Source organism: Triplophysa rosa, linkage group LG12, assembly GCF_024868665.1.
Source record: "Triplophysa rosa linkage group LG12, Trosa_1v2, whole genome shotgun sequence".
NCBI lineage: Eukaryota > Metazoa > Chordata > Actinopteri > Cypriniformes > Nemacheilidae > Triplophysa > Triplophysa rosa.
This window is the reverse complement of record NC_079901.1, coordinates 14,788,571-14,811,802: the sequence shown is the minus strand read 5'-3', so window position 1 is coordinate 14,811,802 and position 23,232 is coordinate 14,788,571. Positions and strand designations below refer to the sequence as shown.

The following is a 23,232-nucleotide window of genomic DNA, read 5'->3' as shown; positions in this document are numbered from 1 at the left end:
CTTCTCAAGAGATTTAGGTGCTTTCACGTTCTGTTATAAGGTAGAAATTCAAGAAGGAAGGGAGGGTGCAGTACACTGCTGAAAAATTGAAGTGGTTTCCATCCGCACAGGGTGGGGGACAAAGTCCTTTTATACCTGTTGCTCTCAGGGCAAACGGCCTGTCCTCAGTAGCTTGCTAAATGAACCATGAACAGGAGCAGATGGCCTCCCCATTGACGACATTCAGGAATGACCAGAAACCCCTCCCCTTCTACCCTCAATTCTTTAACTATAGGTAATAATTTAGTTTAACAACTCACTTCGCTGAATTCGTTGAATTTACACTGTGTGGGTGCAGACATGTTCATTTGATTTTTATGGGGATGATGTGAATTTTAAAGATTAAAGATAGGGTTGTCTGAATCACATTAAGAAAAATGTATGACACAAATGACTGGAAAACTGACCTCTTACCAGCAACATGCGTTGAAGTAAAGCAACTTTACTTAAAGGAATTTTTTGTCATTTTAAAACTTTTGATTTCCCCATTGACTTCTATTGTATGGACACAACACCAATGCAAGTCAATGGGGAACAACATTTTTTTAAATGTCTTTTGTGTTCTGCAGAAGAAAGAAAGTGGGTGTGCAAATAATGACAGAATTTTCATTCTGAAGGTGAACTATTCCTTTAATGACTGGATGCCATTATATAATTTCACAAATAAGGTATTTGGTTTGCATCTACATATATGTTTAATGCTTTAGAAACGTAAAGCATTTCACTTTACTTGCATTTGTTTACTCAGCATTCACATGTTCGAAAAGCAAATCTGTGTCTGTAGATGAGCAGTGAACTGTGGTCATGTGTTTTTGAGGAGAGGTTCCAAAGTTTGTGACCTCCCATTGCGAGTTCTTTAAATCAATTGCACGGCAAACCACGTGCAGTTTCCAGTTGAGCGTGCAATTAGCTCCCATGCAATTCTGTGTCGAAGAGAAATGCAGCTGAAATGACTAACATGATCCATGCCTGTGATTCAAAGAGTATTTGCATGAATTTACTTACAGATCAACTTTTAAGCACCAAGTGACCAGAGATTAGTCAGAGGCCCTGAGGGAACACAAGCTGAGATCATGTTGTTCTCAACCCATGATTGTGGTCTATGTATGCATGATGTGTGTGCACGTATGAGTGTGTAGCTCACAGTGTGTGAGGACTCTGGAGTGATCGTTAGGTTTGTCTTGTAGCAGTGCAGACACAGGGGCTGATGGGATATGCTCCTGTGTGATTCTCTCTCTTTGGCCCTGTTATGAGTGGCGTCCACTGGGAGCGGGCCGTCGTGAGAGGCAGACAGATCCACAGTTAATGGTTGTTTTGATGCTCCAGATTAGAGCTGTGAGCGGCAAACTTAAATTTAGCCCTGGCCCAAAGGTAGACACAGGCTTCTTGCCAGCAGCTATAAGGGTGACAGCAAAGCCACTGTGACAACATCTCCTCCCATGACACTGAATGGGTGCAACACACACACACATACAGTATACGTGCACTTACTGTACACACAGACAGTGTTTCCTTAAAAAGCAGCGACTTCTGTTAGAGGCTCTAAAAGCAAGCCAAAATAAAAAAGCCAAAATGAAATCTAAAATACAGATAAATCCTTCTGGCAGAATCTTTAAGATTATAATAATTTTTATATAAGACAAAATAATATATACAGTATAATATCTGCCGATGCCAATTCTGAAGATTAAATTAATATTTCTTAACTTTCTGAATGTTATTAATTCATATAATGACTATTAATATTGAACATCAAACTGGTGATGTTTCTAAACATTTTCTATATACAGAGCACAAATTCATTGCATTTTCTTGTCCTCTTTTGATTGACAGGAAATATCGTCCCTGATCATCGGCTGTTTTTAAACCATCGGCCAATAGTGTGAAAATTTGCTTTTATTGACCAATACCGATTATTGGCCGATATATCGGTGCATCTCTATTAAATATTTAAGCAATATTTCTTTATCTACTTAAGAAATTTTGCTTAAAATTGTACATTGGTTCTAGCTATCGAGCATCAATGTCTGCTTGAAGACTTTTGCAAAAGTGGTATGAGTTCCTCAGTTGACTTGAGTGGCAAATCTAGATGTGAACCTACCATGTCACTGTGAGGAAAAACCCACATGTGCAGAATATGCAAGGAATTCAAAGAACTTACAGTACCTGAAGGATTTATGTCAAGAGCAATACCTCATGACAAACCAGGGACGCAAGCAATAAAAACACAACTTATGTTATGTAAACCTAAAATGTAAACAGGCCAACTTGTGAAAATTAAGTTATTACTTTGTGTAATGTATGTAAAAATATCAAATATCATATGCATCTTCCAGCCCACACTTAAGTGTATAACCAGAACTAGAACTTTCCAATAAACTGAGCACATAATGCAAATAAATAGTCCCAGTTGAGATTTGTGAGCTAGACATGATAAAGGCGTCTTTTGACAGGTAACGCTTGCATCCAAAAACATCATCCCCAACATGTTTTCCTTATCTGACAGCTGTGATGGCTTGTCAAAGTGGCAATATGGCATATGGAGGTGGTAAAAAGAGGAAGAGAGGAAGCTGAGGAAAGAAGGAAGGGAGAATGAGAAAAGTGTTAAACGGAGCCAGAGAGAAAATCTCATTTAGTTTCTCTCCAGTGGTTGTGACATGCATTGACTGCGCTCTGTTGGTAGTCTCTTACAGACAGCCCTGTCTCCACTGAAGGCACTTCACAGCTTTATGTTTGAGCCATCTGCAGACAGACTGATTCAGCAGACTGTGATAAGAGTTGGGGTGGAGGGTGGGTGGTGGCATCTTTCGCTCTCTTTGCATGTATTGCATGCATCAGAGCAGGTTTATGTGCTGCAAAATCAACCTTGTTACATTCATGTGAAATGTAACAAATAAATGTTTTTTTATTGGTTTATAGAGTTAATGGGACAGCTCACTCAAAAATGTAATTTCTTTCTTTATTAACCATGTCATTCCCAAATCTGTATGACTTTCTTTCTTCTGCAGAACACAAAAGAAGATATTTTGAAGAACGTTGGTAACCAAACAAAATTAGCCTCAATTGACTTGCATTGTATGGACACAAAACCATTGAAACATTTCACAAAATATCTTCTTTTGTGCTCCACAGAATAAAGAGTCATGCAGGTTCTGAAAAACATGAATAAATGATTTTTACTTTTGGGTGAACTATCCCTTTCAATAGGAATGTTGTAGGTGATAGGGACTGTCTGTTGGTGATTCAAGCGTCCTTGGTAAAATATAACATGAAACATACAGTATATTTACATTTTATTTTGTGATTTCACTAGAAAAACAGGTTGTGATGTCATTATGCAAGATTATATGTTTACCTCTTAAAGCTAAAATTTGGCTTTAAGCGTTTGCCCACCAATTACATTCGGTTTGTTTTGACTCATGCCAAGCAATTTATTTTTGGCATTTACATAGAATATGCCGTAGAAAATGGTGATACGGAAATCCCAGGCTGCTTTTTAAACTGCTCCTAATATAAATGAGTCACCCATTTTGCTGGAAAACACGATAGCACATCACCCACTCACACCTCATCACACAAACACACACTCTTCCATACACACTAAAATACGCACACAGATGGACAAACACACCATCCTTCTTCTCTTTTCTCTCTCGTATCTGTATACTTGCCGGAATCCAACCCCCCATGTCCCCCCCCACCCCCGCAGATAAACATGGTGGACGAGAAGAAATAATAAACAAGAGCTGCAAGCAGCACCACGAGGCCAAGCCCCCGAAGGAGCAGCACCAGCGCAGAGCCACGAGGGCAAAAACGGCAGAAACGGATGCGCACGTGAAAAACAGGCAGGTCAGGAAGAACAGGCAAGAACGAAGCGCAGACTCTACTCAAAATCACTCTACTATTCGAACCCTCGACCTCAAAGACTCTAGGCCGATGGTGTTGCACCACTCAGCCACATTGGTTGATGAGGTCTGTAGCTACAGAAACACATAGCCAGAGCAGCACAGAAGAGCATAAGGAGCAAAATGGGGAAATAAAACATGCGTGAGAAACAAATAGGTTATGAACAATATGTGAGAATGATGTCAAATTGCTGACTTCATACACAAGTACAACACACTATCTAAGCAGGATTCGAACCGGCGACCTCTTGTACCCAAAGCTCACAGTCTATCTGGTTGTACCACTCAGTTGACTTGCTTGATCCACGATCCCAAAGAGAGCTTTCACAGCGTCAAACATTGATACGAGCTAGTCCCCATAGTGGCTGAAACGAGTGCGTAGAGCAGAAATAACAGAAATACTATGTATTTGAGAAACAGAGGAATAGGTGGGAATGAACTCAAGAAGACCATTTTGCATAGTGGTGCACAAAACGTTACTCACAATAGTTCAATACGAGAACACTAGGAAGCGCTGTCTTTTAACGTCGCAGGCATGTTCGGGACACTAATTCAATAATACTTTAAAAATTTGATGCCGATACGTCACGCGTTTTAAAAGATATCGCAATTTATGACAAATTTCAAAATTATGATTCAGCGCACAGGCCGATCATCCAATCGTGACATGATCGTAATCACCCGATCCGGCACGACCCGAGGAATCCGTTGACACCGAGATCATAAATTTCTGACAAACATTTCAAAAGTTAAGCAAAAATAGCCATTTTTCAAATCTCGCGACCCATAGGTTGCGCTATTCCACATTTTGGCAAGGACCCCCAGTCTGAGGTGTAGTTGACATGTACCAAGTATCGTATCGATGAATCGAACATTGGCCGAGTTACAGCCTCCAATACATTTTTGGGTCAACTTTGAAAAGTTTGCGAAGTTGTAGCAATTCTTTTGGGTCACGTCTTTTATCGGTCACAATTTCTAGGACTAGAAGCGAAAAAACGCAATACTGTACTTTTCGAGATGGCTGCTACTGTAATGGGTGGAGTCTTAGTGTAAGGCATGGAATGCGATGAGCGTGATGAGTGGTTTCCTGTTTCCTGCATCGCTGCCGGCGGCTTCGATTATACTACGATCCATCGAGTAACCTTGGTAAGTTGGAATTGCACTTCAAATCCGGTGAGTTATGGCTTCTATTCCTATTGTTGTTACTTGCACCTCATGTCATATGTTTAGCTTAGCCTTCTCTGTCAGCTGCGAGGGCTTTATATGCGATAAATGCAGGGAAATAGTTAGGCTGACAGAGAAGATCTTAGAATTAGAGTCTCGCATCCAATCTTTATCTGAGGATAGTAAGAGTTTAACGACGATAGAAAACACTTTGGATGCGAGCAACATTAGCGCACACAGCTCGGTTCCGGTTGAAAATCCCCCGCAGCTGGGAAACTTCGTGACTGTGAGACGGCGTAGTCGCAGGACAAAACATCACTCGACCGTTCCGATTACAGTCTCGAACAGGTTTGCCCCGCTCAGTGACGCACCGACTGAGAAACCTGCTGAAAGTGCCCTAGTTATCGGTGATTCTATTGTTCGGAACGTTAACATAGAGGCACCAGCCACCATAGTCCAATGTTTACCGGGAGCCAGAGCGCCTGACATCAAGTCAAATTTAAATGTGCTGGCTAAGGCTAATCGTAAATTCAGTAAGATTGTCATTCACGTCGGCACAAATGATGTTCGACTCCGTCAATCGGAGATCACAAAAGATAACATTAAAGAGGTGTGTGAGCTCGCAAGCATGATGTCAGACACTGTAATATTCTCTGGCCCCCTCAATGCTTATCGTGGTGATGAGATTTATAGCAGATTATAATCACTAAATGGCTGGTTGTCTGAGTGGTGCCTGCAGAATGATATAGTTTTTATAAATAACTGGAAGAGTTTTGAGGGCAGACCTGACCTGTTGAAACGAGATGGTCTCCATCCCTCCTGGGCTGGGACTTCCATCCTGTCTAGAAATATGGCAAAAAGTCTTAATGCTAATGCTAAAACTTGACTCGCTGGGGCCCAGGTCAGGGAGCAGACAGTATGGCTTAACCAACTGTCTGCTTGCCGTCTCACGTCGCAGAATACACAAAATGTACAACATGTAGTAATCCGTTCTCCCAAACATCACAAAATAGAGACTGTGTCTGTCCCCCGGATTAGCAAACATAAAATAATGCGTAAACCTCTTGAAAGTAATTTAATAAACGTTAAACAAACTAAACATGAACAAAATACAGATAATCAACTGTTACGACTCGGATTGCTAAATATTAGATCTCTCTCTAATAAAGCACTTTTTGTTAACGATATGATAACAGATCATAAAATAGACATGCTCTGTTTGACAGAAACATGGCTAAAACCAGATGATTATATTGCTTTAAATGAATCTGTCCCCCAAGATTATTATTATAAACACGAGCCTCGTCTAAAAGGCAGAGGGGGAGGTGTCGCAGCACTTTACAATAACTCTCTTAGCATTTCCCAGAAGTCGAACTCTAAATATAATTCTTTTGAAGTCATGGTTCTTCATGTTTCAACACCTAATACTAAAGATAAAACACTTTTTAAATTGATTCTAGCTATTGTATATAGGCCTCCAGGGCACCACACAGATTTTATTAAAGAATTTGGTGGGTTCTTATCAGAACTAGTACTGGCCGCAGATAGACTCCTTGTCGTTGGTGACTTTAACATCCACGTAGATAACGTTACAGATGCCTTAGGAATGGCTTTCAAAGACACTCTTAACTCCATGGGCATTAGTCAACATGTGTCAGGACCCACTCACCTTCGTAATCATACTTTAGATTTAATACTGTCTTACGGTATAAATGTGGACGACGTTAAAATCCTTCAGCAGAGTGAAGACATTTCGGATCATTATCTGGTATTATGTTTGCTTCACTGGCCTACGGCTGCAAATAAAACTCATTGTTACAAATATGGTAGAACAATAACTTCAACTACCAAAGATGCGTTTCTCGATAATCTGCCCGAATTGTCTCAAATCATGAGAAATAACGTTGAAGATCTTGACATTACCACTGAAAATTTTAATTCCACCTTCTCGGTAACGCTAGACAAAGTTGCTCCACTACGTTTAAAGAAGATTAAAAATGGCAGCCCCACACCGTGGTATAATGAACACACTCAGGCTCTAAAGAAAGCGGCCCGAAAAATGGAGCGCAACTTTAAGAAAACTAAATTAGAGGTATTTCGTACAGCATGGAAGGATAGTATTCGAAAATACAGGAAAGCCCTAATAACTTCTAGATCCGCCTACTTTTCATCACTAATAGAAGAAAACCAGCACAACCCTAGGTTTTTATTTAACACGGTGGCTAAATTAACAAAAAATAAATCGTCAGTGACTTCTGATCCTGTATATCAGCATAGCAGTGATGAATTTATGAACTACTTCACATATAAAATCCAAGATATTAGAGAAAAAATTATAACAATGCAATCAGAAGTGAAACCCGCTGAACAAACTAACTACAGCGCCCTTAAGGAGAAAATGCAATTATTTTATACCGTAGATCAAGATGAGCTGTCTAAAATTATTAGATCATCTAAATCAACAACATGCATACTAGACCCTATACCTACAAATCTACTGAAAGAGATGCTCCCAGAAATTATAGATCCTCTTCTTGGTATTATTAACTCATCTCTGACATTAGGACATGTGCCTAAAGCATATAAGGTGGCTGTTATAAGGCCCCTTGTCAAAAAACCCCAACTCGACCCTAGAGAACTAAGGAACTACAGGCCTATATCGAATCTACCTTTCATATCTAAAGTTCTGGAAAAAGTAGTTTCAACTCAATTATGCTCCTTCCTCCAAAGGAATGACATCAATGAAGAATTCCAGTCTGGATTTAGAGCATGTCACAGTACAGAGACTGCTTTGATCAGAGTTACAAATGATCTGCTATTGGCGTCTGACCGAGGTTGTATCTCGTTATTGGTGCTGCTAGACCTTAGTGCTGCATTCGATACCATTGACCACAGCACACTCCTACATAGACTCGAAAATTATGTCGGCATTAAGGGAATAGCTTTGAAATGGTTTAAATCTTATTTATCCGACCGTTTTCAATTTGTAGCAATAAACAATGAGGTGTCACGCAAATCGCAAGTCCAGTACGGTGTACCACAGGGCTCGGTCTTAGGGCCTCTGCTCTTCGCATTATACATGCTACCTCTAGGAGATATAATAAAGCGACACGGAGTTAGCTTTCACTGTTATGCTGATGATACTCAACTTTATATTTCCTCGAAGCCTCATGAAACACAGCAGTTCCATCGAATAATGGAATGCATAGTCGATATAAAAAACTGGATGAGTAACAACTTTTTATTACTGAACTCGGACAAAACGGAAGTGTTACTTATTGGACCGAAAACTGCTATAAGTAACAACCAAGAATACTGTTTAACTATTGACGGATGTTCCATAAAACCCTCGTCGTCAGCAAAGAATCTTGGCGTTCTATTCGATAGTAATCTGTCATTTGAGAGCCACGTCGCCAACACCTGTAAAATTGCGTTTTTCCATTTTAAGAATATATCTAAACTACGTCATATGCTGTCAATCTCAGATGCAGAGAAGTTAATTCATGCATTCATGACATCAAGACTAGATTACTGTAATGCACTGTTAGGTGGTTGCCCTGCAGGCTTATTACAAAAACTCCAATTGGTCCAAAACGCGGCAGCTCGAGTTCTTACACGTACAAAAAAGTATGAACATATTAGCCCGGTTCTGTCAACCTTGCACTGGTTACCTATAAAGCATCGCGTTAACTTTAAAATCTTGCTTATTACCTATAAAGCCTTACATGGTTTAGCTCCTCAGTACTTGAATGAACTCCTTTTGTATTACAGTCCTTCACGTGCATTACGCTCTCAGGCGTCCTGTCAGTTGGTAATACCTAGAATTTCAAAATCAAGTGCAGGTGGTAGATCCTTTTCCTATCTAGCGCCTAAACTTTGGAATAGTCTTCCCTGCACTGTCCGGGAGGCAGACACACTCTGTCAGTTTAAATCTAGACTAAAGACGCATCTTTTTAATCTTGCATACACTACTCTTCCATAATATAAATCTTCAGAGGGTTTAGGCTGCATTAGTTAGATCAACCGGAACCAAAAACACAACTGATGTACTTGTTGCATCAAAGAGTACAGAACAGTACTCTACTCTCAGCCAGTCTTGTCTCATTGTTCCAAGGTTACCACAGCGAGCAGGATGCAGTTCATGGCCTGACCTGATGGTAGAGCGGAGAATGGGAAGTGGGGACCTGACAAGAGCTGAGATGATAGAGCTGGATAAAGAAGGACGCGGTCTCTTGACATGTCTTCACCACAAAATTTCAAATGCTATTAGATTATTAATGATAATCTTAAACTATAATTTATTTTATTATTAAGTTTATTTATTTTATTTAGCCTTGTTGTGCAAGTTCTCTGGAGCTTGTGCAGAGGCAGCAGCTTTTGCCAGAGGGGAACTGGAATCCCCTGGTTGGGCCTGGGTTCTCCTGAGGTTTTTTTTCTCGATTAGAGTTTTGGGTTCCTCGCCACCGTTTGCATACTGTTTTTGCACTATCTGCCTGACCGGGGGGGCTGCTTTAGAATCTTAAAGTTTTACTTAATTAATATTGCATATAGGAATTTATTATCTGTTATATTTGACCTGTGCTTCTCTCTCCTTTATCCTAAATGTGTGCTCTCACTGAGCGTGTGTGTGTGTGCGTACTTGTCTGTGTACGTACGTGTGTGTGTGTGTGGTGTGTGTGTGTGCGTGCGCATCCGTGTGTGTGTGTGTCTCTGTGTGTGTGTGTGTTGGTGCGTGTTGTGTGTGTGGAGTGTTTTGTGTGTGGGTGTGTCTGTCTTCTGTGTTTTCAACCTTTTCTTGTTTTTGCAGGTACAACTTTGATTGTTTTGCTTGTAGTCAATGTGTCTCATGTACAGCTGCTTTGTAACAATGAAAATTGTAAAAGCGCTATATAAATAAAGTTGAGTGCATGACGTGTGCCGAGTAGAATTTTTGTACATCAATGGATTCAAAAGTGAGCGCTAGAGACCCCATACTTGGTCACATGACTAATGAGTACCACCTCTACGAGTGTGCCAATTTTCACCATTTTCCTACGTACGGTTCATAGGGCTATGAACCTTCTGTGCTTGGCCCTTCGGGGCTTGGCCCCTAAATATAATATAGTAAATATACATAACTATGTCTTAAGAGATGTATAAAGACCCTACCTAATTACGGGTTATGTATTTATTACCTTAGAATTAGTTATTTCTATCTATATACACAGTGGGTCCCCTTGCATGGAATTTGCCATGTTGTTTCTATAGAAGCCCTAAACGGACAATCTGCTCTACAGAGCACGTTTCATAAATACATTATCTCCTTCGACAAAAAAGCAAAAGGTTGACGACTCCTTAGTCCTGTGTCAGCCACGTAGTGCTTTAAAAGTATGGGTTGAGTGAATTGTTGCAACCTAACCGCTAGATGTCGCCAAATTTCATACACTGGACCTTTAAATGCACCACATTTTAAAAAGTAAAAAAAGGTTTTTGTGCCACCTTTAGTAAAGTGTTACAGTGTGTAAAACTAACAGTTTGCTCATCCTTTGAGACAACATTTGTTTTATGCAGATATCTCTCCGTCCACGTGAGCTATTGTTGGCTAAAAGCCTAAATCTCTTTACGTTCACATTACAGAACTAAAATGGATTGCGAACAGGTTCAGGTTGACTTTAAAGTGCAGTTTGTTGAAATGCTGTTCCACAACTGAACTGTTTAATTGTACCATCAGTGTATTTTTTATTGTAAGAGGTTTACTTCTATGCTTTCTGTGATATGATCTGTTCTAGTTGACTTTGATCAGAACAAACCTGATGGATAATGATGAACTCACAGTATTTATTGATCTTCTTGACGTTTAGCATCTGCTAACTTGTTCGATTTACTGAGCTCATATGAACACAATCTATAATATCATGATTCATAGTGCAGTTTACATTTGCATTTATTCATTACGCTGACACTTTTATTCAAAGTGATGTACAAATGAGAGAAAATGTAATCCTTTTTAAATATGCAAACAATACTGTAAGTAAGCAATATAAGCAATATAGAAGATTGTTTTTTAAATTAATATCATTTATTATTTTGATGTTATTAATATAAACAAACACTGTGATTCAAGTCATATCATCTAATTTCTAGAGACTGTTGAGAAAGAAACATCCAGAAAGATGGAAACAGATTGAGCCTTCAAACGAACATGGTACAAGTGTAGGTGTGTAAAACCGTCAAATTGAGTGATGAGCATTTCATGAGTATACACGTCATTGATCAAATCACCAGGCTGCGCTGACATATGACACATTCTGACACACATGTGCTCAATCACACGTGCTGCCAAGTGATGAGTCTGTTCACAGCATGGCTTTCAAATCAACACACACACAGATCTGTCTTCTGTTGACTATTTGTGTGCCAAGTCTTGAGAAGGAGCAGAATGAGCAGAGGAAAAGAACTGGCAGTAACTTCCATCTCACTCTGAGAAAAAAATGACTGCAATTCAAATGGGGCTTGAACGGTGAAAGATTGTCAAACGTATCAAACATCTGGTTTAGTAAAATAGCAAACCATGCAATGAGATTTGAACACTGGAAAGATCCAATTGCCAAAATGTAAGATATGTGAGGTGTTTCACTGCTTGTCTCTTTTCGGGGTGTGAATAAGTGATATGGAGAAATGAGAGGAGCTTTTCCAACTGTTCCTGTAGCTCAATAGAGTACCGCAGAGATGACATGTTTTTGTAGGCCAACCCGAAAGTTAGCACCACACTCTCAACCGAAAGCCTGCATTTTTCTCACAGACTTTTGGAATATCGCAAAAAGAAATCTGTGATTAACAAAGGTTTCTGATGTTTATACATTTTGTCTATCAAGATAATCTTTTCAAAATGTACACAACATTTGTTACTTGTGAAGCCTAAATACAACCGCCAGAATTAAAAAGCTAACATGAGGCCATAAACAGATTACACTACAGTCGCTCTGTAGCAGCGTCACTACCATCAAACTTGAATGCCTATCCACATTTTTAGAGATTTGTGTCCATGTTGCATTATTTGTGAGATTTTTATGCGTGATGTCCCCGACAAAGAATGTAGTTGCTTTTAGAAACTTGTTAGCAACCGCCATTTTTAAGACACAATAAGGCTTTAAAAAAAAACAAGCGGGTTATAACTGGTGTTTTATGTCATAAATTAAAACATGAAAATATTTTTTTCAGGCAATTAACCAAAAACCTGACCAAAAAAACAATCGACTTTGGGGCGATGGAACCGGAAGTGCTAAAATGCTAATTTGCTTCCAGGGTTTGCATAAACTATATGACATCTCTGAGGTACTCTATTGGTAGAGCCTTCCGCTAGCAACACAACGGTCATGGGTTCATTCACAGGGAACTCACATACAGTACTAATAAAAGGCATGTATAGACTAAATGCACTGTAAATTGCTTTGGATAGAAGTGTCTGCCATATATATGTAAATGTAAATCATTTTTTCTGTTCCTGATTGATGCTTGGGCTTCTTTTAGAACTATTTTTGTTGGCAAAGAAAATATTATGTCAGGAAAATAATTAACTCCGTATTAACAATAATACCAGTTTCAGCCATCAAAAGCTCATCTCTGTCCCAAATAATTGTCTTGATAACAGCCTTCATTATGAAGGTGAAAGAACGTTGTGTATGTGAGCTCTCATCTGTTTGTATGAGATGCATGTTTATGAAGAAGTCAATTAGTGAACGGCTTAACATGGGAGTGTTTGACTAATTTATCACTGTACTGTACTGTATGTGCGTCTTTCAGAGAGCGAATGTGTGTGTATGAGTCACAGTGAGTGATACAGTATATAGTTACACTGTATTGTTACAAGGAGTTCTGGCAGTCAGCTGTTCTGTTAGTTCACACTAAGCGTGGCCACTTTGCATTGATTAGCTACTTTAGTTTGCAAGCGTTCTATCTGGTCAGGTTTCCCTGCATCCCTGTTACAGAGAACAACCACATACTAAATTGCATGCAAATGTCAGAGGAACTGTTGTCATTCAGTTTTATCTGTACTTATGGAAACCTGCCCACAGCAGGTTAATGAGCAGTGCTGTGGAATCACGTAAGATTAAGAGATTGTCAAACGTATAGCTTTAACTTCAGTAGAAAAAGAGTCAGAGCCACTCCCAGCTGCCTGCAGCAGCGTCTGGCCAAACACCAGCATAACCCAAAATTCTGGTATTGATGTCCTTGCAGGTTTGAGAACACACCCACACATAGTGCCGTAAGCTTCGTTTGAGTTTTGGTGATCATAACCTTCAATATTATTATAATCTTGCACTGTATATTAAAGGAACTGTTCAACAAAAAGTGAAACACAAAGTAAGATTTTTTAGGTCAAATATGACCAAAAAAAAAAACCTTCCACTACAAGTATCTAATAAAACGTGTACACTATATTCATGAAAACCCTTTTGCGAGGAACAGCAGACACAGCTATCGTATGACTTTACATATTCCTAACACTTGAAATATATACCATGAGTTGTACAGACTATTTTTATGATACTTTTACAGTGCTTTTGCCTATTATGACTGGTTTCATTTGTGAACTTTTCCTTTACTATCACCTGATCCAGTTTATGTTGTATTCTGGCTAAGAACCACCCACTGAGACAAGAAAGATCTGACTGATCAGTTTTCATTTCATATTCTGTATGTTTATTTGGACTCCTGGAAAATGTTAACATACTGTATGTACGTGAATCTGACTAATAGATAATAGCAGATAGAATCTCAGACTCAACAGTGAAGATAAGAGACCTGTTCATGGCTCATCGGTGTTACATTGTGTTTTGACAGTAAAAAACTAAAGTACGTCTCTGAAAGAGGGATTCGGCAATTGGTTGCAGTCTGACAGCAAGTGTTTTCCATAACATTCTTTTTCAACACGTAAGACTAAATATTTAGTTCAAGCGATCTTGAGCGGTTTTCCTTCTGTTCGAGCGTGCATGTGTACCCGCTAATGTTCCATTTTGCTTCTGTTTACCGCTTATACTTGACTTGTTCCTGGCAACCTGTGCCCCTATCACCCACATCAACCTGACATTCACCTTAATATGATACAGCTTCAACTCCACTTCTCTTTGTTTTTTTTATGTTGAATCCTTTAATATTGAATTGTTATTTTCCAGTGCTAAATGAATCAAATAAACTTTTTTCAGCTTTATCAGGACTTTAACCCTACAGCACCGGTGTAAGACCAACACACCCATTCCATTAACAATTTTACATTTGCATTTATGCATTTGGCAGATGCTTTTATCCAAAGCGACTTCCATTGCATTATACTATACGTTTGTTTCTAAGTATGTGGAATCCCTGGGGTCGAATCCATGACCTTGGCAGTGCTAGCGCCATGCTCTAACCACTGAGCCACAGGAAAGCTATTGCATTAGATCTACTGGCATATACACACAACAATGTTAAAGGGAGTGACAACAGGAGTTATTATTGTTCCATGTGTACACAATACATGAGTCACTCATGAGTACCGTAGTGATAACCATGGTAACATGAATGAGTAATGTATACAATATATTGTAATGTGTATGTATATATAATAATAAGGAGCTGCACTGCATATGTAGCCTTAAAGAACCATTGGGTGAATTATGCCGATCCCTAATCTTAGTCACAGTAATTGCATTTGCATGTATCATTGTGTGATGACAGGAAGCAGGAGACAGACGGCAATAAGGGAAACTGATTGGTAATGCAGCTCCATTGAATGTTTCTTCCATAGCATCCGTTTGTAAAGTTAATTTAACATGTTGATAAGGAACCTGTTTTAGAGACCTAATTCTTTTAAAGCTAGAATGTTATTCATGTGTGGGAAAGGTCAACCACCTCAGTACAGAGGTATAAATAAAATTCAGAAAAAGTCAAAACAACGTACCCTTAGTAATATTTTTTTAATATTTGAGGCAATTTAGGATATATTTCTTAGTCCTGAAACCTAATCATGGGACAGTTTTTTTATTCTAATGTCCTCTTTACATTGATGGAGAACCTTTCTAACATGTATACAAATGAAAACACTTTGTGTGTCCTAAGCGTGACTGTCAACTGACTTGACGAACTTGATTTTATCATTTTTACCATTCACACAACATTTGGTATGTGCTTTTATCCAACGTGACTTCAGTGCATTCAGTCTATGCATTTATCAGTATGTGTGTTCCCTGGGTCAAACCCATGACCCTTTGCATTGCGTCACCTAAAAAAATCGAAAACATAAAAACTTATTGATCACTTTCAATGACATCAGATGGTTTATTCCTGCCTAAATGGGTGGTTTGCTTCCAAAATAAACTGCAAAGTGCACCAGACGTCATTTTAATGATTAAATATGTGGATATGTGAATATCCAGTTGGTATAATTTGCCTTGGTCAAGCGGATCATGTTATCAGGGCAGGATGGTTTTTGTGAGGTGACATAACTGAGATAGCATCTTCTCCATAGCATGATACACGTCAGAATACGCGTCAGAGCCCCTGACCCCTCGCCGCTTCCCAGCCCTGCTCACAAAAGATAAAGATAATGAAACGGTGAGTGAGGACCAGTGAGGCACATGTGGTGGCCCTGGAATCAACCGTGCCAAGGCAACAGAGAGAGTCATCTCTCCCCAGCAGGGCTGTGGTCTCCCTCAGGGCTAAATGGGACATCTGAAAGCCAGAATGCACACAGATTACGGGTTAGAGCACAAGGGCTGGAGCTAATAAAAAGCTTTTCTATGCAAATGCACACACACACGTATAAACGCATACATGTGACATTTTACTGGTAAAAAGGATAAACCCAGTTTTTCATAACTAACGTAACCCTTTATGTATGTTGGATGGTAGCTTATAGTATCTTCCGACCAGTATAGCCCAGTATAGCCTATAGAGTTGGAAATGTAAACATAGCAGCCTTTGACTGCAGATAGGACTGACCCATGAAATAGACAATTACTGAGACCTCTTATATAACCGTTATGCCCTTGAGCAGGTTGCTCTACACAGATTGCCTCTGCGGTTAGTTTACCGCACGACGCTTTAGATAAAAAGGTTTGATATTGTACAGTAAATGGCAAGAAAGCTTTGATAAGAAACCAGCAAGCCTCCAAATGGCAAAAAAACTGATCAAATAAGCAAATTTGTATTTTGCTCGAAGGCATAATGTCATTACAGGGGGACATACAAAGTACTAAGATGGTTTAAAATGAAGGTTTAATTCAACATTACTTTATCATCATATTTTGAATGTTATTTATTGGCTAAAAAGAGAAAATACAAAGAAACGATAATTTGAAATGAATGTGACTTTATTATTTATTATGACTATTATTTATTATGAGTGAAAGTGAAAGTGACCTATTAGTCAGATATGGTGACCCATACCCGAAATGTGACTATAATTATATAATAATAATAATAATATTATTATATTTATAATAATTAATTTATTATTATAATAATTCAATTATTATTATTTATATTGTTTTATGTGACTAATTATTTATTAAAAAAAACTATTCAATAGATATTGCGATAATATTCATTAGGACAAAATATTTTTGATCTCACAGGAATTCGTAACTATTTCATAAGGTGGCTAATCCATTTGAATTCATAAGATGCGAATCGTACAAAAACGTACGGTTATTAGAAAATCAATACTGAAGCCCCTCCCCTAACCTCCGACCCTAAACCTAACGTAAGAAACAAATTGAACAAACACGTACAAATGTCCAAGTTCACACAAATTAGCCTCCTTGTAAAATACTATATAATTTCTAATGTATAGAAATGTATAGAAAATGTATAAATAAAACAAATCATTTTCAGTATAGACAAACTATAAATTTAGTGAAAATATAACTGTTGTCCAGCTGAAATAGTTAAGTTATCAATTGGTTATCCAATCAAATGCTAAATTTTGCTTTTAGAAAAAAACTGTTAGCTTTATTTGTATGTTTGCACTAAAACATGATCCAGTATATTGCATTATCTATGTCAAAAACTGACAGAAACATCAAGGACCACCTAGTAAAATAATCTGTCACACAGCATTGTTTTCTTGAGCGGATCCATGCTTTTCTCACGCTTCAAACCAGAAAAAGCTCCTGCGTCAGGAAAGCAAGAGAATGTTATCCTGTACTGTGTTTTCTTAGCTGGTTTCAATACTTTCAAATACCGTCTCAAGGCCACCCAGCTTATTGCTTCATATGCATAATTACACGTGAGTCCAAAACAGATGCAGGAAATATGCCACCTGTTTGACCAGATAATATCAGATACATTGATACACTAACACTCACGCGCGTGCACAGACGTGTATTGATCTCTGAGAAAACAAAGATGTGACCACAGGAGAGCCATTGCTTTCCTGCTCCCTTGCGTAAATGTGACGGCCTGTCTGGTTAGTGCGTCACACGATCGTCTTCCTGGTGGATCGTCTGAAGGTGCTGAACTGAGAACAGAGCCACTGCAGAATGCATAATGCCGCACGACGTATCCCCCTCTTGCACGCTCACATGCACAGACACACCAAAGCAATGAGTCAGACTGAGACGTCAGATCACCGTCACTGGCCCTTAGCATCAGCGTGTCCATCACAAGCTAACCACACAGAATCAAAACGAGCACACAACACAACTATACTTTCCTCATGCATATGTTTGGTCTTTTTTCTGGTAAATTTCTTTCTGTGTTGCTTGCCGAACAGGTACGTCTTGATAGTTACGTTAGTAACACACACCAGCATCCAAGACATATTCTGGATTTAAACCTAATACAAGTTATCAGTCTCAAAAGCCTCTAGTGAAAGTTGCTCTCCAGAGGCTTTGGCAATAAAAACAAGCTGCCAACTTTGAGTGAGCAGCTGTCAAGTTCAGTCGAATCCTATATATTGGACCCAAGTCCCTGAGCTCTTAAAAGCTGGCCCTGCAGGTCCTGTCTTTCTTACAGTGATCAGAAAAGGAAGAACACGGAGGGTCCGACTAATAAGACTGCTATAATTAACCCCCCAGAAGTGGAAAGTTCCTCCTGACACATCCCCTTCATTAGCGGCCCACCGCAGATCTGGACATGCAGGCAACAGTCAGTTCAGGTCACATGGATGAGACGGAGAAGACGCTCAACCAAATATAAGGGCTATTTATGAGCTATGCAATGTTTGGGTGCAAGGCATTTTACATTTTTAGAATTTGAGTGTCGGTGTCTAATCTGAAGGCTGAAGCTAAAAAGTGAAAAGAAGCTAGAAGTTAAAAACTGTGTGTATATTCAGAAATAGGGTTTACAGGATATGCTTTAATATCGTAATGATTAAATGGAGAGCAAATGGAAACTTCAATCTAGATATTTCTGAGATATTTCTCCTGAGAAAAAGATGCAGAAATCTCACAAATATCTCCATTAGCTTCCAAAGACATCTCAACTTTGTCACAAACTAAGTTCAGATTTGCCAAGCCTGCAATCAAATGTCAATATTATTGAAGATTTCAATATGACCTCAAACATTTATCACGAAATTTACCCAACTTCAGATTATTTTACCTAATCTACATGAATTTTAAAGATTCGTTCCAAATGTATTTTATCAATTGTCTCATTTGCTGTTCATACTTAAATGAAACGGAGAACTCATGAGCTATGAAAGAGCAATACACTGATTAAGGTGACATTTCTGATTATCATTTTTTAGATATGTTTATTATTGTTTCTTTATATTTTATAAACTGTGTAGTACCGAGTAAGTGCTTTGGCTTTTTAAAAGAAAGCAAATTCATTTTTGATGACAAATCTGGCATCTTTCTGTCAGGATATCATACATTACATGATGCTAGTAAAAGAAAGCTGTGACTGTCACTCCTGCTGAAATAGAAAAATATCAAAGTGTTTTTCCGCAGACAATGGAGAGACACTGTACAAAGACACATTTGACAGAGGAAGAGAGACAGACAGGTTGTAGCATTAATGTGAGACAGACGATGTCTAACCTTGTAAGAGATGACTCATTTTTTATTTACTGGCATAATGCATTTCTGTTTTTCTCTTCTTTTTCTATTTGAACATCGTTCACAAAATGTCCCCTTTAAGAGGACAATGTGAGAATTTTTTGAAAGTTTATCAAAACAGTCTTGAGTGTAAAAGCACTTTGTTTACCTATTCTTAATGTATAATAATGAATGTATATAATATTCATATAATGATTAAAAAATACACAGCACATTTGTGACAAGAGAGCGGGACGTGGGCCATGAGGGAACGTTCCCTCACGGCCCTCATCCCTCTCTCTTTGTCACAACATTCAATTTGAAGAAAGAAAGGATCATTTATATAACAAACAAGACTTACCTTTAGTAAAATTATAAAGATAAAAAGGTGGCTGTGTTTTTAAACCACCATTAAGAAACTAAAAATCCTACTAGATTGAAAACTTTAGTTTGATGTTTCACCCAAAAACAATTCTGTCGTCATTTACTCACCCTCTTGTCATTTCAAACTTGTATGACTTTCTTTCTTCCTCAGAACACAAATGGAGATGTTTTGGAGAATGTTGTTAACCGGCACCCTTTCACTTGCATTGGTTTTGTGTTCATACAATAGAAGTGATTTTCTTTAAAATATCTTCTTTTGTGTTCTGTGTCAGAAAGAAAGTCATTGAGGTTTGCAATGACAAGAGAGTAAGTAAATGATGATAGAATTTTCATTTTTGGGTGAACTATCCCTTTAATATTCATCTATATAGTCGGTCATCATATATAGTCGGTCACCAAGGCATCATTATTTCACAGAGGAATGGATTATGAGTTACATAGAATCTTCTTATTATGTTTGCACGGTTCTTGAACCGGTTGGATCAACTCCCATATTCACATATGCAAACAGATTCTACTTTTGTAAAGCTTTACTGTCACATAATGATATAGAGTAGAATAATAACATGTAATCAAATCAGATCATTGCTTACATAGAGAATTGCAAATGTGTTATTGTCTTTACAGGTAATGTGTATAATTTCTATGCCAAACGCCAGAAGGAAGAAAAACGGACTGCTTTCAAATAGTGTTTTACAAACAGTCTGTCAAATACTCTGCTATTGGTTGGACAAAAAAAGATAATCCCGCCCCAACCTCACATCATTGGTTGAACCAGTTCCATATGTCAGATGTAGAGTCACAGTTTTTACACGTTAAGAGGAATAAACCTAAAAATTAAGCTGAGACATTAGAAAAAAACTATTTTAACATAAAAAGACTTATTGTGTGTAATTCTTTAAATCGAGATCTCTTGAGATTCTTAAAACATCTCCAAGACTGTTGTCAGCTAGATGACATAAACAGAGAGTCACACATGCTGAAAAAAGTTGCCATGTTGCAAGTACAACAGTCGAGTTTAACCCAGCTGGTTTGTTTTTCTTCTGTTGTGGTTGGAACTCCATTTGGTCACATGTCATCATGAAATCTGACAGATGTATATTTAAAGCCTCCATCATACATCTCCATCCCTCATCTATGATTACTATGTAATCAGACCTTGAGGAAACCTTTACAACTGGCAGCGCAAACACGCGCGCACACACAAACACAGCAATAAAGGCTCATAAAACAGGCGGTGGAGCTGGCGCCGGTGGCCGCAGGGTTGAGATTGGGTTCATTTTAAAGGGCTGAAGAAAACTGCTTCACATTATACGAGCACATCAGAAGAGCTCTCCCCGAGGCACTGTGCACTTCGCCGCCTTGATCCCTGCTGTTGACACCCTGACTGCTTTTACAGGAGCAGGAAATAAAAACAAACAATACCGTAAGCATGCTAAAAACAAATCCCTTCTTGTGGTGTACAGTAAATGACATTTAAAGGATAGGCTCTGATAACAGTCTGTAAATATTTAATTGCGCTCAAGTAAAAGAGAAAAACACCTGCGGCTGTAAACATCAGCAAATGTTGCAATTTTGATGCTGGCCTTCATGTTGGTCCATCTAAAAGACAATGCTGGGGTAAGCCAGAGCAAGTACTTTAAAAATTATTCACAAGTTAACCTTGTGATTTATAATTCGAGCTGTCGGGGACGTTTTCATTGGAAGTGTCAGTTTGAAGTCATTTACTGTAACTTCAACCCATGTAAAGATAAGTTTGTAAAGTAACATTAACCTTTCATGTTTCAAACCGAGATATATAGAGACAAAAGCTACAGATCGCATCTTTAATTTCTTAACTTTTATCTGCCAAACTGAGCGGTTGTGACTTGTCTGAGTGACATGCGTTTTACAAAGCTTACAAAGAAAACCTTGTGTCTGTACTAGCAAACACATGTTGCACCAGAAAGCTGTTTTATTGCCAGCATGTATGTCGATAGGTTATTCTCCATGGAAACCACTCAGAGACACTTTTGGGGCATTTACATCATTTATAGACTCGCTTGATAAAACATCCTCTATGACGTCAGAGGGCCGACTGTTTATTTATTTTTTGTTCTTCCTCCTCCATGCATTAGTTTTTGCTCCACTCATTAAGACTGACAAGGTGACTGGCTGACAGATGAGCGGCATGAGTCAGCAAGCGCTTGGAGCCTGAACCACCGAACGGAGCGGATCTGTCCCAGAGAGACGACAATGAGACATTGATTTTTACCCCGAATGAGCGCACAACTATTTTTGGCGGCAATTATACAAAAGTACAGCCCGGGAAATGTCATAGTTATGTTGAATTAATTTTGTGAATGCATTTGAGCAAGTCAAGTGAACTGAAGCAACTGAACAGAACTGAAGTGTAAAAAGATCTGATGCCAGGTTCACTCTGTGTTAGTGCACAACAGTGTTTCTCATGGGTTTAAGAGATCTAAAAATGAATAACTTTCTTTTGTGAAACAATCTTTTGAAAAATGTTCACATTGCTCTATCACTAGATGTTTTGCTATAAATTACTAAAAGAAAGTCAGTCAGAGGAAACACTTAAAGGGACAGTTCATGCAATGTCATCATGTAGTCACCCTCGAGTTGTTCCAAATGTATATACATTTCTTTGTTCGGATGAACACAGAGAAATATATTTGAAAGAATGCTTGTAACCAAACAGTTCAATAATAGGAAAAAATGACAATGGTAGTCAAAAGTGTCCCACAACTGTCTGCTTTCCTTCATTCTTCAAAATATTTTCTGTTGTATTCAACAGAACAAAGAACATTTTCCTACTGTGGTAGTCAATGGTGGCCAAGAACTGTTTGGTTACAAGCATTCTTCCAGATATCTTTCTCTGTGTTCATTAGAATAAAGAAATTTATACACATTTGGAACAAGACACTCGAAGGTGAGTAAATGAAGACAGAATTTTCATTTTTTGGGTGAACTGTTCTTTTAAAGACATAATTTATTTTTATTTTTAGTGAACAATTCCTTTAAAAGAATGCCTAGTATTTCTAAATATAAAGTGACAATGTGTCTCGTACGTAGATTTATGAATATGACCTGCGTCCTGCCACCTTTAATAGCCCTCCTGATGTTAGCACGCGTCACCTGAAACGCTCATCTGTCCTCCCACACTGCTCGGTCTCATCTCTATAGCAACTGCCAAAGCTCTAACCCCTCCTTTGACTAACCATCACAGTGTCTAACCAAAGCTTGCTCTTAAAACTCCACACCATCCACTGAAACCACAATGGCTGTTTTTAAACAGGCTGGCCTACGCTATCCGAAATGAGCAACAGTAAATGCCTCGACTGGAATCGGAGCAGTCACGCCGCCTTACTTGAGTCTCGATCTTCCCGATGTGTGTGATATGATGTGGCTCCAGTATAACCCAAAACAGTCATTCAAGCATTTGTTAAAGTTCAGGCGTTTTATCTCAAGGGCCGTGACACAGTGACACATTGTCTAACTGGTTTTGCGAACAGTGGTTGGACAGGACATGCTTTGTACAAGAAGTACAGTCAGTTCTTCTGAAATGTTCCTAATGCTTTTTTCAAATATTTTAAATCTTACAGAGATCTAAATTGATCAAATAATGTGGACTTTATGTAAATAGGCTTGGCTTATCAACTTTAAAATGCAAATTGTTGACATCAAAGGCTGTGTGTCTAAACTGTTATTGAGGTGAAAACCTGTCAGTTACATATCGA

At 38.6% G+C, this 23,232-nt stretch overlaps 1 protein-coding gene across 1 annotated transcript in view; it reads left to right on the top strand.

Annotated features, from left to right (window-relative positions):
- Positions 1-23,232, top strand: part of fkbp16 (FKBP prolyl isomerase 16) — a 40,642-nt gene that overhangs the window by 1,999 nt on the left and 15,411 nt on the right. The window lies entirely within an intron of this gene.